Genomic DNA, 12779 nt, shown 5'->3' on the forward strand with positions numbered 1-12779 from the left:
ATCTATCTGATTATCCTACTCAGTGTTCAAGAAACCCCCAAGGTCCTTGCCAATCAGATAAGTGTCCGCATGTGTTTGGGCAGGCCGATGGGGACAGCTGAGGGGAGGGAATGCCTTTACCCAACTGCCCTTCATGGGATTCTGCTGGCAGAAACGACCTACAGGCCTCTCCTAAGCCTCAAGCATGGCCCAAGCCCTCAAACCAGGCAGTATACTCCATTAAGTAGGAGAAATACTGAAATAGGAGCCCAACTCAGCCATTCGCTGTGCTGCAGAGGAGGCCTGGGGCTTTTGGGAGGTATCAGACTTGCTGCGTACACAGAAGACACCTGCCCAGATCTGCTGCTTCAGAGGTGCCTCTGCCCGTGCGCACGTACTCGTGCCTGGAAAATTCCCACTCCAGACTTCTCAGTCACAGAGCCTGCTGCTCAAGGAGACAGATTTTCTCCAACAGGAAGGCATTTTCCATTCAGGTCCCATACTGCATCTCCTCAAAGCACATATGTGCTCCTACACACACACACTACAGTTTCACGCACTCATATGTTAGCTGTCCTACCTGGTGACTACAGGCCTGAAGAAAGAGGAGACAGCATTTGGACAGTGGTTCAAAATCTCTCTCAGCTGCAAGAATTCACAGAAAACAAAAATAGTTTTCCTTTTAACATTCTTTGTGCTGAGTGCTTGGATAAGCCATAAGTAACTTGGCAGCAAACCAGTTTGGTACAAACACAGAACACCAGAACACAATGCAGTCATCACAAAGCCACTGCTCTGGGCCAGACAGTAATTTTCCCCTTTGCACAGGGCAGCCCTCCAAAGTCTTTATGCTACTACATTCAAGTCCATCTGAATTACACGATGTGTTAAAAATGAGGACTCATGCACAATAACAAAAACACCTATCATTCATGGGCTATGTGGAAGGGCATACTGTGCACAAAGGTACTCAAGAAACATTTGTGAAACGATTCAGCACTCGGGAAAAGGGAAGCCTTGACTTACTCCTCAACTCAGACCTCTAACAGTATCCTCAGGTTGCAAATCAAATACATGATGACAGAATGAGACTGAAAGACCAGTAACAAAAGCATCCAATGTATTAGGAGGATTAAAAGAACGAAGTTAGAACATGCAGAAAATCAGGAAAAGCAAACATAGCAACAACAGTTTCCATATGTCAGTGAAAATCCAGAGCAGCCTAGTCCCAAACCCCAAAGGCATTATCATCGTGCAGGTAGTTGCCACAGGTCACCACTTAGACAGGAAAGATGCTCTAGTCTGTAAGTGCCAGACTGGGACCCTGGAAACAGAGGCTCAAACTCTGCTGCAGCCACGGGTGCCACAAGTGACAAGTCGCTTAATCCCTCTGCAAATGGGTCTGTTATGTCCCTATCTCTCAGTGATGTTTGGCAGATAAAACCTAGAAACAGCAATCAGGCATTGAGAAACTACTATAGTAAAGGCTGTATAAGCACTAGATGAATATATCTGTCTCCAACCCCACAGCCATTACAGTATGAAATAGGATACAGGAGGGGGAGCAGAAAGCATGCACACACACACATATATATATCTGCCCCATTAATCCAGCAGGCTGCAAGAGGATAAAAGGCATGTCCAACAACTCCAATCTTGCTTGGGCAACAATAAGCACCCTCCCAGCATGGAAGGGAGGCACTGCTGTAGTACATGCAGGGGAGCAGCCAAGCCAAGAGGCACCTTGAAGGTGTAAGGCCCAGTTTTGACAGCATATTTTGGCACCAAGTGCCACCTGCTCATCTAGTGGCCCAGAGCTGTCTGCCATGGGACACAGAGGGGTTGGGGATGCACGCGGAGAGGAGCCAACACAGCTAAGCCCTGAAAAAGGCAAGGGGAAGTCAAAGTCATCCTTGAGGCACTTCCCAAGCTGTTCATAGTTAGTGTGTTGGCCTCTCCTGTCTTCCACACACCCCAAAATCTGTTATTCATTGCTCTTCATCTCACTGCCAGGTGGATGAATCAACTTTTCAGGGACTGAACATCCTCTGTTCTCCCTGAGATGCCTGAGTCATGGACGCCAACTGAAGTCCTCAGATCTTGAATTCTCTCCTTACCTTCCTGCATCTGTAATGTAACAGCCTCCAACTCCTCTCCCCTGTGGAAGTCTCAGTGACCTGAATTACTTCCAGTTTCCCACCTAAGGCTCGTGGCACGCTTTTCTTCCAAAAAGTATCTGACTCAGCATGAAACTACTGAATCAAAACTCCTCAAAGGCCTGAGAAAGTGGGTTCTAGCTAGCCAGGGCAGATGTACAGACAAACAATGCCTTCCATGTGCCCCATCCTTCCTGCTACTCATGGCCAGCAATATGCAAACAAACATCCACCCCTGCCTGGTTGGGTGTCTAAGCTGACTTTTAAAGTAGCAGGCAAAAAGAACAAATAGGGATGTATTTCCTCAAACCTTGAGCATGCACTCTGAACCACCATCCATCAGTGCACTTATTTCCCCCCACACAAGGAAAGGAGCTTGGGTGATGGCAGAGGGAAGAGGGGATAGATGGCAAGTGGAGTCTTTGTTTTAATTGGCTGCTGTTAAGAACATTAGAAGGATGTTTGAAGGAGAATGATTACTGGCAGAGTGCAGAGGAGGTAATCAAAGGTGTCCAACGAACTGAATTTATGATATGGCTCAGCAATCCATCACCTGGCTATCATTCCTACGTACATGCACATACATAAGCCTCAAAATATATTTAGCTCGGGGGGTCTGGGAAAAAAGTGGCTGTTCTTGCAACCCCAGCTAAAGCACTTTGCTTCCTTATGACATTTATATGCAATTATTTGAAGCAATTTGAAATCAGGGAGGGAAATCAGTTCAGATATAAAGGATAAATTGTTTTAAATTCTTCTAAGTGTGAAGACAACTTTGTTTACTAAATACATATGAAGGAACATATACATACAGCACAAACTCAGCAGTGGAAATTTGGCTCCCTGCAATTCCCAGTGATACAGATGCATTTTTTCCAGAGGAAGTCCAATGGTCTTATTTGTTTTCACCACTAATAGAGGAGTTCAATGAAATTTTCTATTGGGAAAGTCTAATGAGGTCAGAATAACAGAACAGAGTAACTAGGAAGGAATGTCCTTGCATTTTATATTTAGAATAAGGATAAAGGTGGGGCCTTGCAAGAGGCAGGGGATGGGCCTGTTTCGGCACACATGGCCAGGCTGGAACGCTTGGTCCTGTGAGCCTGAGGGGCTTCTGAGCTTATTTTTGCAACAGCGAATCCCTTGCTGAAGTCAGCAACAAGAGAGTGGAAGGGTCCAGCTGGGAGAAGAGCACAGCGATGCCTGGGGGCGCACAGACAGACAGGGCAGCAGCAGCAGCCCCAGGGACCGACTGCAGCTGAGCAGCTCTTAGCCACGCTCCCCTCCTCAACCTGTTTCCCTTTCTTTCCTGGGAAGATGAGTGTCTTCAGCAGCTCCACTGAACTAGAGATCTCTACTTCTGCACATTAAAGGGAATCCAAGTTACAAGAGGGTAAGCGTTGTGGAGGGAATCAAGAGCAAGAAAAGCCTGATGTAGCAGCGCAGAGGGGCACATGGCGCTGCAAAGGGAGCAGCCAGCAGTGTGACAGGGAACAGGATTTACTCTGTTGTTAAGGCTGGATGTCAAAACCCAGTGAGACAGCCTCAGGGAGAGAGAGATGGGCCAGAGTAAGGCTGTGAAAATAAAAAGGAAGGAACAAAGCTAAATAAAAGAACCAAGGCAGAGCGGGAAGCGGCCTGACTGGGATAAACAGGTAAGGAGGAAAAAGGGTGCATTCAAGAGCAAGCAGGCCATGGTCTGTTTCCTGGCACCAGCTAATCTGATTGGCACGGACATACAAGAAACAGAGGCTTAAATAGCTCATGGGAGCAGATCTTCAGCTGGGGAGAGCCATCATCACTCAGCAATTAACTCCCTCCCAGGCCCTGCCCCCAAACCCGAAGCACGGAGCTGACCCTGCCAAGCACAGCCAACACAGAACAAAGGAGAACAAGACGAAGAGTCTTTCTAAGGGTTAACAGACAGCAGAGAACAAGCTGTTCCATGCATTCAGGTCAGGAAAAACAGGACTGGGACTTGACACAGACACCATGCACACCTTGCTCTGCCAGGATCACCAGAGCTCAAGCGCAGGAGCAGCCAACTCTGCCCGCCAGGAATGAGGCTGCAAGGAGCTTCACCTTAAAATCTGCAAGGACAGAGTTAACCCAGGGGAGTATCTGGTGGGGGTATAGTTTAGGGAGCATCAAGGCATCCAAGATCACCAGAGACTAGCATTTCTGCTCTGGAAAGGAGTAAGGGAAGGCTAAGTATGGGGAAAGTGTGCAGGACTAGGTGTAAAGCACCCTTTCACCCCTCCTGTGCTGCCCAGAGCTGCAGGTCTGCTACTTGTGCTGAAGATGTAGCTGGAAACAACCCAGCAGACTGGAACCAGAACCACAGGAATGGTTCAGGGAGGGCAAGCCAATGCTCCTTGACAGGCAGCCATGGGAGGCTGGACTTGCCCTCCAGCATGCAAGTCCTCAAACATGATGTTCCCGAGTGGTACATTGCGGGCAGAGAGGGCAAGCCCTCCAAGCAGCAGGAGAGGGGAGGAATGACCCTCCTTTCAGCTGGAGACAAGGAGCCAGCAGCACCCACAGATGCCCATGAGTAACAGCAAGGCAGACATGCACAATCTCCCACCCCGATACTCTCCAGCCTCCCACTATTTCTAACTCTGAGGAATTTCTGAGTCTGCTGTGGTTTGCCTGCTCACTATTCTACAACCAACTGCTTGCTTAGTACTTGCCCCGTCTCCCCAGTACTTGTGCAAGCTTCATGTGCCCACACCACCTTTTGGCAAGGACCTCCACAGCCCCACGATGCCTCATGCGAAAGAGGAAGATCTCCTCTGGAGTCCTTGGCCATGATCACGCCCTTATCTCTCTCTGCCTTCCCCTGGTTGGTTTTATGATATGCTGCAGACTGAGAATCTGTCTCTTCCCAGAGACACATCCTTTTAGGGACTTTCTAGTATCAGTGATGAAGTTAAAACCTATGTACGGCAGTTTACAAAGCTTATTTTCCTCTTAGATAAAGGGGAGAGTCAGGATGACACAGACTAATCGTGGGATGAAATGTCACAATTTCCAATCCTTTCTAGGAGCTCAATGTAGCAAGTCTCATTTGCAACCTCAGACTTGGGACAAAGCTTGCAATTAAAAAAAATTAACAGTGACCTTGAATACAAGGGCTACAATTTAACTAACCCGCATTCAGGCTTTGTTAACAGAGAAGCTCTTCTGTAGGCTACAGCACAAAGGCACTTTTCCAAAGATCAAGTTACCTCTGCCAAGCTATGTCACGGTGGAAATTTTAGAGACCTTTATATAAAAGCTCCAAGAGAACGTTCCTCTGTGGACACCTCCCTGCCTGCTCTTCACCCTCTGCTCTGGAAGGAACAAGGTAAGCCTGAGCCTGCCTCAATCTATGGGTAAGGCAGAGCTTGCAATTAAGCAATAATGATCACAATCACAATGCATTTTCAAGGGACTGATGACCAACTGGGTGGGGTTACATTACAATCTATTAACCTAATCAGCATTTAAACCTCAGGAACTACACAGCAGAGGCTGCCACCGGGATTATAAAACAAAATGAGAACATACTCTTAAAACATGCGTCTTTCAAGGCTCTGGAGAGCCTTAAAGCTACGTCCTCACAGATAATCACATCACAGGTACAGATCAAGGTTAGCAAATAAGTGCCCAGAGCTAATGAGCCAGTTTATTCCTCTTATCTAGCAGAGAAGTGTTTTTTACCCTCCATCCCATGGTAATGTTACCTTGACAGGTGCAGTGCCCGCAGTAAATACTATGTCTGTCCCATATTCTGAATTATCCCTTTAGGGATGAGAGCAAAGATACATATTTGGGGAAAGGATGCTTCCTACAGCCTCCTGCACAGCTCACAGCATCAGAAAATTAATCTGACTGGAAGAGCAAAGCCTGATACTGCCCCTAAAGCAGAATTTGTTTGGTATCACTACTCATAAGCCAGTTAAACTAGAGAGTTGTTACTCTGAAGCCTTTTCTGCTTATTTCTTTATGGATTATAGGGCAAGGGAAAAAAAACCACAAACTTCAAAGAAATATCCTGGAAATGCCACCTGCCCTAGGACACACCCTATTCTCCCACTGGCAGTAGCACTGAGCCTAACTTTACCCCTCTCCTCAATTGCTACTCTACCTCTTACCAAAACATCAGCTGCATGCCTTTGCTCTTACTGACTAGCTGGGATATCACTGAAACATGGTGGCCATTGGTAATTAGTATTTTTAACTTTTGGGAAGTCTTTTGTATGGCAGTACTTCCTGCTGGGGTCAGTTCAAATGCGCTGTCCTCACTCCTCTGGAAGGCTGACTCTCCAACAAAAGGACCTTGGGCGTGGATGTCTGTGCATGTGGATGGACCAAGGTCTTAGAAGTGCTATCAGACTACAAAGGAGCTATCGGGTCCAAATGGTCTCACCTCCATCCAGGCAAATGTTCAGCACTGCAGCATGGATTTCTCAGTTTTTCCATCATTCTCCTCTTTTTGTGGTTTTAGCCGCTAGTTCAGTACATCCCCCAAGCTCCACACCATTTCTGCCCAGCTGGGGGCTCTGCCCACAGACAGGAGGGCTCTTTTTGTCCGTATCTTTGTTCTTTCAACATCATCTAAATATCACTCCCTTAACACCTGATTTAATATTTCAACCCCTTTAATTACACACAGTGGAGATTTTATCGGAAATCTGATTATTGTTTGAAAGTCTGAGCATTTCATCCCAGCCTCGGAATTGATCTATCGACTGCTTTTAAATCTCCCATTTTAATTTAACATTTAACACTTTATACCCGCATTAATTACATTTCCCATGATCAATACCAACAAACACCGTCTCTGGCCCTCTCCTGATAGAGAGAACTCAGAGACCTTGCTCTACCAAAACTCTCAAGATAGCTTTGCTCTTGAACACAGGCATTTGCAGGGCTGATCTCTCCAGTTGGAGAGGAAGAGAAAGAAAAACCCATGAAAAATAGCGGTACTGAGTGAGTAGCAAGGTTTAGTAAGGAACACCACTGGCAGAGATGCGCGGGCGCAGACCTGGCCCCGGTGGTGGCAGTGGGACTGGCCTGGCCCCAGGACGTGGAGAGCGGGGACTCCGGCCAGCTTGCCATCCATCTGTCCCACCTCCATCTCAGCTGGAGGGGGACCGGGGTCTGATGCGGGGAGCCACCACGTACAGGCTCCGTCATAACTCCTGCCCACGCTGAGCAGTGGGTGAGCTGGGCTTGGCCTGTCCAAGAGCTGCACGCAAGCACTGGGGCATAGGAAATGCTAACGGGTCTATCGGGGAAAGCAAGGCATTACCAGCTCAGTATCTCCCGGCATTTAACCAGCCGGCAGGTCTAGGTCCCTCTGCTTGCCTCACTGCAGCACAACATGGAGAGCAAAGCACTTCTCTGATCCCCAGGTCTATCAGATCTCTTACGAGCAGACACAAACTGCACGGACTAATTAAGGAACACACCCATCATGCTGCCTTATAACCAGCCACTGCCCGCTCTCTAAAGTGGCTGCTGTAAGGCGCTGGCAGGGTCTGGCTTCGCCAGGAGGACAATACCAGATTTCCTTCTCCAGGACATGGGAAGTGCCTGAGGATGGTGCTCCTCTTACCTTGTCTGCAATGCATTTGTGTTTCTGTGTTGCAGCTGGAGATTGAAGAAGACAGTGTTCCCAGTGTTGCAGAAAACAGGAATATTTGTCCCTGAATAATTTCTCTAGTATATTAAACACAAGTCATTCTTATGCAAAGGCTGCCCTGTACAGCTGCCAAGGTCAGCAAGACCTTGCTTTATTTGCTGCATAAGGGCTGGCTGCGCAAGTTTTACCTTGTACATATTTTTTCCATGTGTTCTCTTGTCTTAGATTTCCCTGCTGCTAGTGCCTATGCATCTTGCAGTCTGTTCAGTAGGTCATGCTACCTTCTCCATCTGTTTACAAGGACTACCCAATATCCAATCCTCCAGGACAGTCAAAATTCCAGCAAACTGATTGTCACGGTATGTTTAATTCAAAAGACACCAAGGACAATATTGAATAACAATTTTCAAGGAAAACATGCTCCACAGCTTTTGCTAACAACATCAATATGTTTCTATTTTCAGGGGGTCTTGACCCACTATCCACTCATACAGCCATCCCTGTTCACATTCTAGTATCTACATACAGATGATTTTTTTGTGCAAGGATTGCATTCAACCAAATGGCACTGCCTGCACACACAAGCTCTGGATTACAATACCAGCAAGTGTAGATTTCAGGAAGCAGCCAAGTACTGAACAGCCTGGATCTAAACAGATGCTAGGGTCTGAAAATAAGGCCCTAAGCTTTTTAAACTGCAGACACATTCTTACAGACTACAGCCAACGGTTATACCTAGACTGAGGACTGTCCCTCCCCAGTTTACTAATCCCGTGAACATTGCAGGGGCAACAGTCAAATTTAGACATTTGCACAAGGAAGAAAAATAGTATTTTTAAACTGTACATCATGATACTGCAAAGGACTCAAACGTCAAGAAACTTTAATCCAAGCAATCCCTTTGCAGAAGAACAGTTAAGTGCCCTACCCGAGGGCAGTGACCAGGTAGGAAAACTTCACAACAGCCTGCCCTGCTCAGGAAGCATGCTGCCCTGCCCTAGCCTCTAAACCCAAATCAGTGGGGAGATGGCAAGGAAAAGTCTAACACCCTGATCTGCCAGGAGCAGTGCAGCAGAGTCCCCCAGTGACAGCAGTTCTTCCTTGATGGTTTATTTCAAGCTACACCTCACCACACCTGATCTACCACAGCAGCGTTTGGTGGAGCTCTTGCTTATCAGTGTCTGATGCAAACAAGCTGCCAGCCACGAGGAGATCTGGTCTGGTGGGAACAACAAGCCAAGGAGTCCAGGTGAGGGCTCACACATCCTACTTCCAGCCCAGAAATCAAGCAGTTTCAGACATCTCACTTTGCCCCTCTGATGTTGCTTGAACCCCATTCACAAGTTGCAGTTAGTAATACTAATGTCACATCACCCTGAGTATTTGCCCTGAGGGCTACAAGCTCCTCAGGGTAGAAACCCTCTCCATCTTTATTCTGCAGCAGACTCTGACATTGGTAGGACCCCACAGCCATTGCCTAAACACAAACCATCATTCAAGCTTAAAACACATACTGGTGCCAGAAGCCTCTCAAGTGGAGACCAGCAGCATTACAATGGGGCTGTGCAGAGGGGTTAAGCAGCACTGCTGAAAAGGGATGCAAACAAGGACTTCAGGCTCTGAGCAAGCACACTCTGCCATACATGCAGCTCAAAAGGTTAGCATCACTTGTGAGCAAGAACTGTCTGGCTGAACGTACTGCCTTTGTTAACTGAGAACGGCTACATGATGGAGTGGGCTAATTAACTGCATTTTACTTTTGGGGACCCAGGTTTAAATCCTGGCTCTTGTCACAGCTGAAAATGAATTTAGGGACTACAATGAGAGCCGAGATCATTTATTTTCCACAAAATCATCAAATAATTGCCAGTCTCCTGACAGAGAGGCCCAGAACTCTATGCGAGGACACTAGTGCTTATGCTGTTATTTCCCTGAGTATAAAAGTTATTAATGGATTGATGTGAGCGGTCATCATAGCTATCAGTGCTGCTTAGCTAGAATGAGCACCCAAATGAAGAACTTTGCCATGCAACACGGTGTGTTCTTCTGATGCAGTGTCATGCAGATTGCATGTCCTACAGGGAGGGAAGACATGCCTGGCAAGATTTATATTTTCATATGGATTCATATAACCCTTAAATTTAGAGGGACATAATGCAGCCCTGGTATAACTCTAGTCACTTCACTGGAAAACCACCAGGGCTGGTTGTGGTCCTGGGGAGCTGAGGGTAATTGCCCCACTTCCTCATAGTTGAAGGCCACCTAGCAGAGCCAGCAGGGAAGTGAGCCCTTTCCCCATAAAGTAATTCTCTATTTTTATCTTGCTAAGAAAGTTTTTCATTTAGAAACCAGAACTCACGCTTCAGGGAGAAGCCAATCACCCTTTTCCTTTCAGATTTTTACCACAGAAGTTTTCATCTAAACAAGTAAACCATTTTTTCACTGAAAGGAATCATCGTGAAAAAACCAGAACCAGACCAGTCCCTGAAGATCTCCCAAGAAGTACAGATAAATTGCATTCCCAGCTCTGGCGGTGGCATGCTCCTTCTACTGTTTGCAGTGTCACCTCACCCCTCTGTGCCTCAGGTCACCCATCCCTAACGATGGGGATCCTCAGTGTCAAAGCACTTCTGAGAGCAACATGCTCAATGTGTAAGTTAAGCAGCAGCTAGTGATCACAAACCACAGTTTTGGACACAATATGCTGCTCTACTAAAGCACGGGGGTTATTGCTTCTGAAGTGCCATCATTCTCCTCTCTCCTCCTCTCTCAGCAAAGAGAGAGTCTCCAGCATTCTCAGCCACCAGCACAACTGAAGATGGGCAGGAAGACGCAACAGAGGTCAAAAGGAGCACAGAAATGTTTTCTGAAGCAGCCTCCGGCACATAACGCTCAGCAACACAGCATGTCTCAGCAGTAGAGCACCTTTCATCTGCACCAAGCAAGAGACCCAGACACTTAACCCTGTAACACAAAAAAAGCAAGGGGTGAGTGTTGTCTTCACAGTAGAGTTTTACAGCAAGCCAAAGGTTTGTGTGGAAGGTTTCCCTTGAACAGCAGAAAAGGGATGCTTAAGTCAGACTTCTATCCAAAAAGTCAGGCTCAGGGGGAAGCAATCAGTCAGAAGTCGTCCGTGAACCAAGGAAGAAAGGAGCAGCTGTCACAGTGCTCTGGGGGCTCATGAAGAACATGGGGACCAGCTCCCAGGCAGGGTGAGATTCCCAAGGCCAAACCAAATTCTGCAACTAAGGGCCACGAGTCTCCCCCCGCCGTTATCTTTAAATCCTCTTTACTCCGCAGAGCTATTCTCCACCCTCCTTCCCTTTTAATCAGGCCTGACCTACAGATGTCAGCCTCATTTCGGCTAAGTCAACACAACTGCCACATCTAGGATGCTGTTACAGGAAAAACCTTACTTACACTCTTGGCAGGATTCCAGAGCCTACTTCTTGGTCTAGACCTGACCTCGTTCCTCTTCTGAAAGCTTAATCCTTTACCTTAAGGGCACAGCGAACACACAGGGACTCCAACATGGGCCTGTCTACACTCAGTCTCCCCTTCAGCTTGCAGAGCCAGGAGACTCTCTTGATCACACTGCATAAACACTAACGGTTATTGACAGGAGGCTCCCTCAGAACTGCACATTCTTCAAAAACACACATATGTTCAAGAGCCAAAAAGCAAACGCAAAACACACGCTTTATGTTCTGCGAGGTAAACCCCTACCCTAGAGCTCACCCAACAGGATGTGAACCTTCAATCAACAGTCCCTGAAGTTTCCTCGGATGCAGCCCTGGCCTCGCACTGAAACCATAGCCACATCTGATACATCCACCTTCATCTAAAGGTCAGAACATAATAGAATAGTTTGGGTTGGAAGGGACCTTAAAAATCATCTAGTTCCAACCCCCCTGCCATAGGCAGGGATACCTTCCACTAGACCAGGTTGCTCAAAGCCCCGTCCAACCTGGCCTTAAGGCACTTACTCATCCTGGAGCAGAAACACAAGACATCATTACAGGACACCAACTGAACACAAAGGACTTCAACCAGTCACCACGTTACTTTCTAACAGTACCTTACCAGGAACAAACCAGCGACTTGCTGCAATGTTACGGTCAAAGTAAGAGCTATCTTATGGCTCCTCTAGTTTGTCACACTTGGCCTGTTCCTTGCTGTCCCCATCCCGCATGGCCAACATGCAGGAGTCACAGTTTGGAGGTGGATGAAGAACAGCTTGTCCTATCTTGCCCAAACACATCATCTAAACAAGGTACCAAGACTGAGCGGGATCTGGCTCATGCAGTCTACCTCATGACCCAAAAACCTCGACCCCAGTCACATATCAATAGCAGCAGTGGAAATATCAACCTGCGAATGAGATATTAGCAACTAATCTGTTATCAGCTTATTCCAAGAAGGCAGCTAGCTGTGGATTCAACCTTCAGGCAACAACACAGGTGTTTCTTGGCTCTCAAAGGCATTTACACAATGTTTTCTTTAAATGTGTGCGTGGGATGTTCAAAATCCCAATTATCTGTATCTGACACGATGCTGAACCAATACGCTCCTGGTTCACAGGAGCTGTAAAAACAAAACCCCACCGAGGCTACGAGGAGCCTCCAGATCAAATTCTCTGAGCTCTGAAACAGTCCTTGAAAGTGTGCTGCAAGAAATCCTCCATACAGATACACCTTTCATATCACAGGAGGAGGAGTGGAGGGAGAGGAAAAGAGATTAAAAAAAAGACAAAAGCCAGATCCTCAGGTAACAGAAAAATCAGAGATGCTCCCTCAGTTTACACTTCCATGGATCTAAGCCAAAGGTGCTTTTAAACTCCTTTTATGAAATATTTTAATCTGCCTTTCTATCTGCCATGTGTGGAAGCTAGGCAGTGCTTTTCAGAGAAATTATTTATTCAGTTTTACAGTGACTAACCTGAATTTCCAGACTGCTTCAAAAGAAAAACTGAAGCATTTCTTTACAAAAGGCAAGCAGCATTAGGCTTCTTC

The 12779-nt window shown here is 46.9% G+C and overlaps 1 protein-coding gene across 14 annotated transcripts in view; it reads right to left on the reverse strand.

The window, feature by feature from the left end:
- Positions 1 to 12779, reverse strand: part of MBNL3 (muscleblind like splicing regulator 3) — a 96861-nt gene that overhangs the window by 71277 nt on the left and 12805 nt on the right. The window lies entirely within an intron of this gene.

Source organism: Strix aluco, chromosome 10 (genome assembly GCF_031877795.1).
Source record: "Strix aluco isolate bStrAlu1 chromosome 10, bStrAlu1.hap1, whole genome shotgun sequence".
NCBI classification, from domain to species: Eukaryota; Metazoa; Chordata; class Aves; order Strigiformes; family Strigidae; genus Strix; species Strix aluco.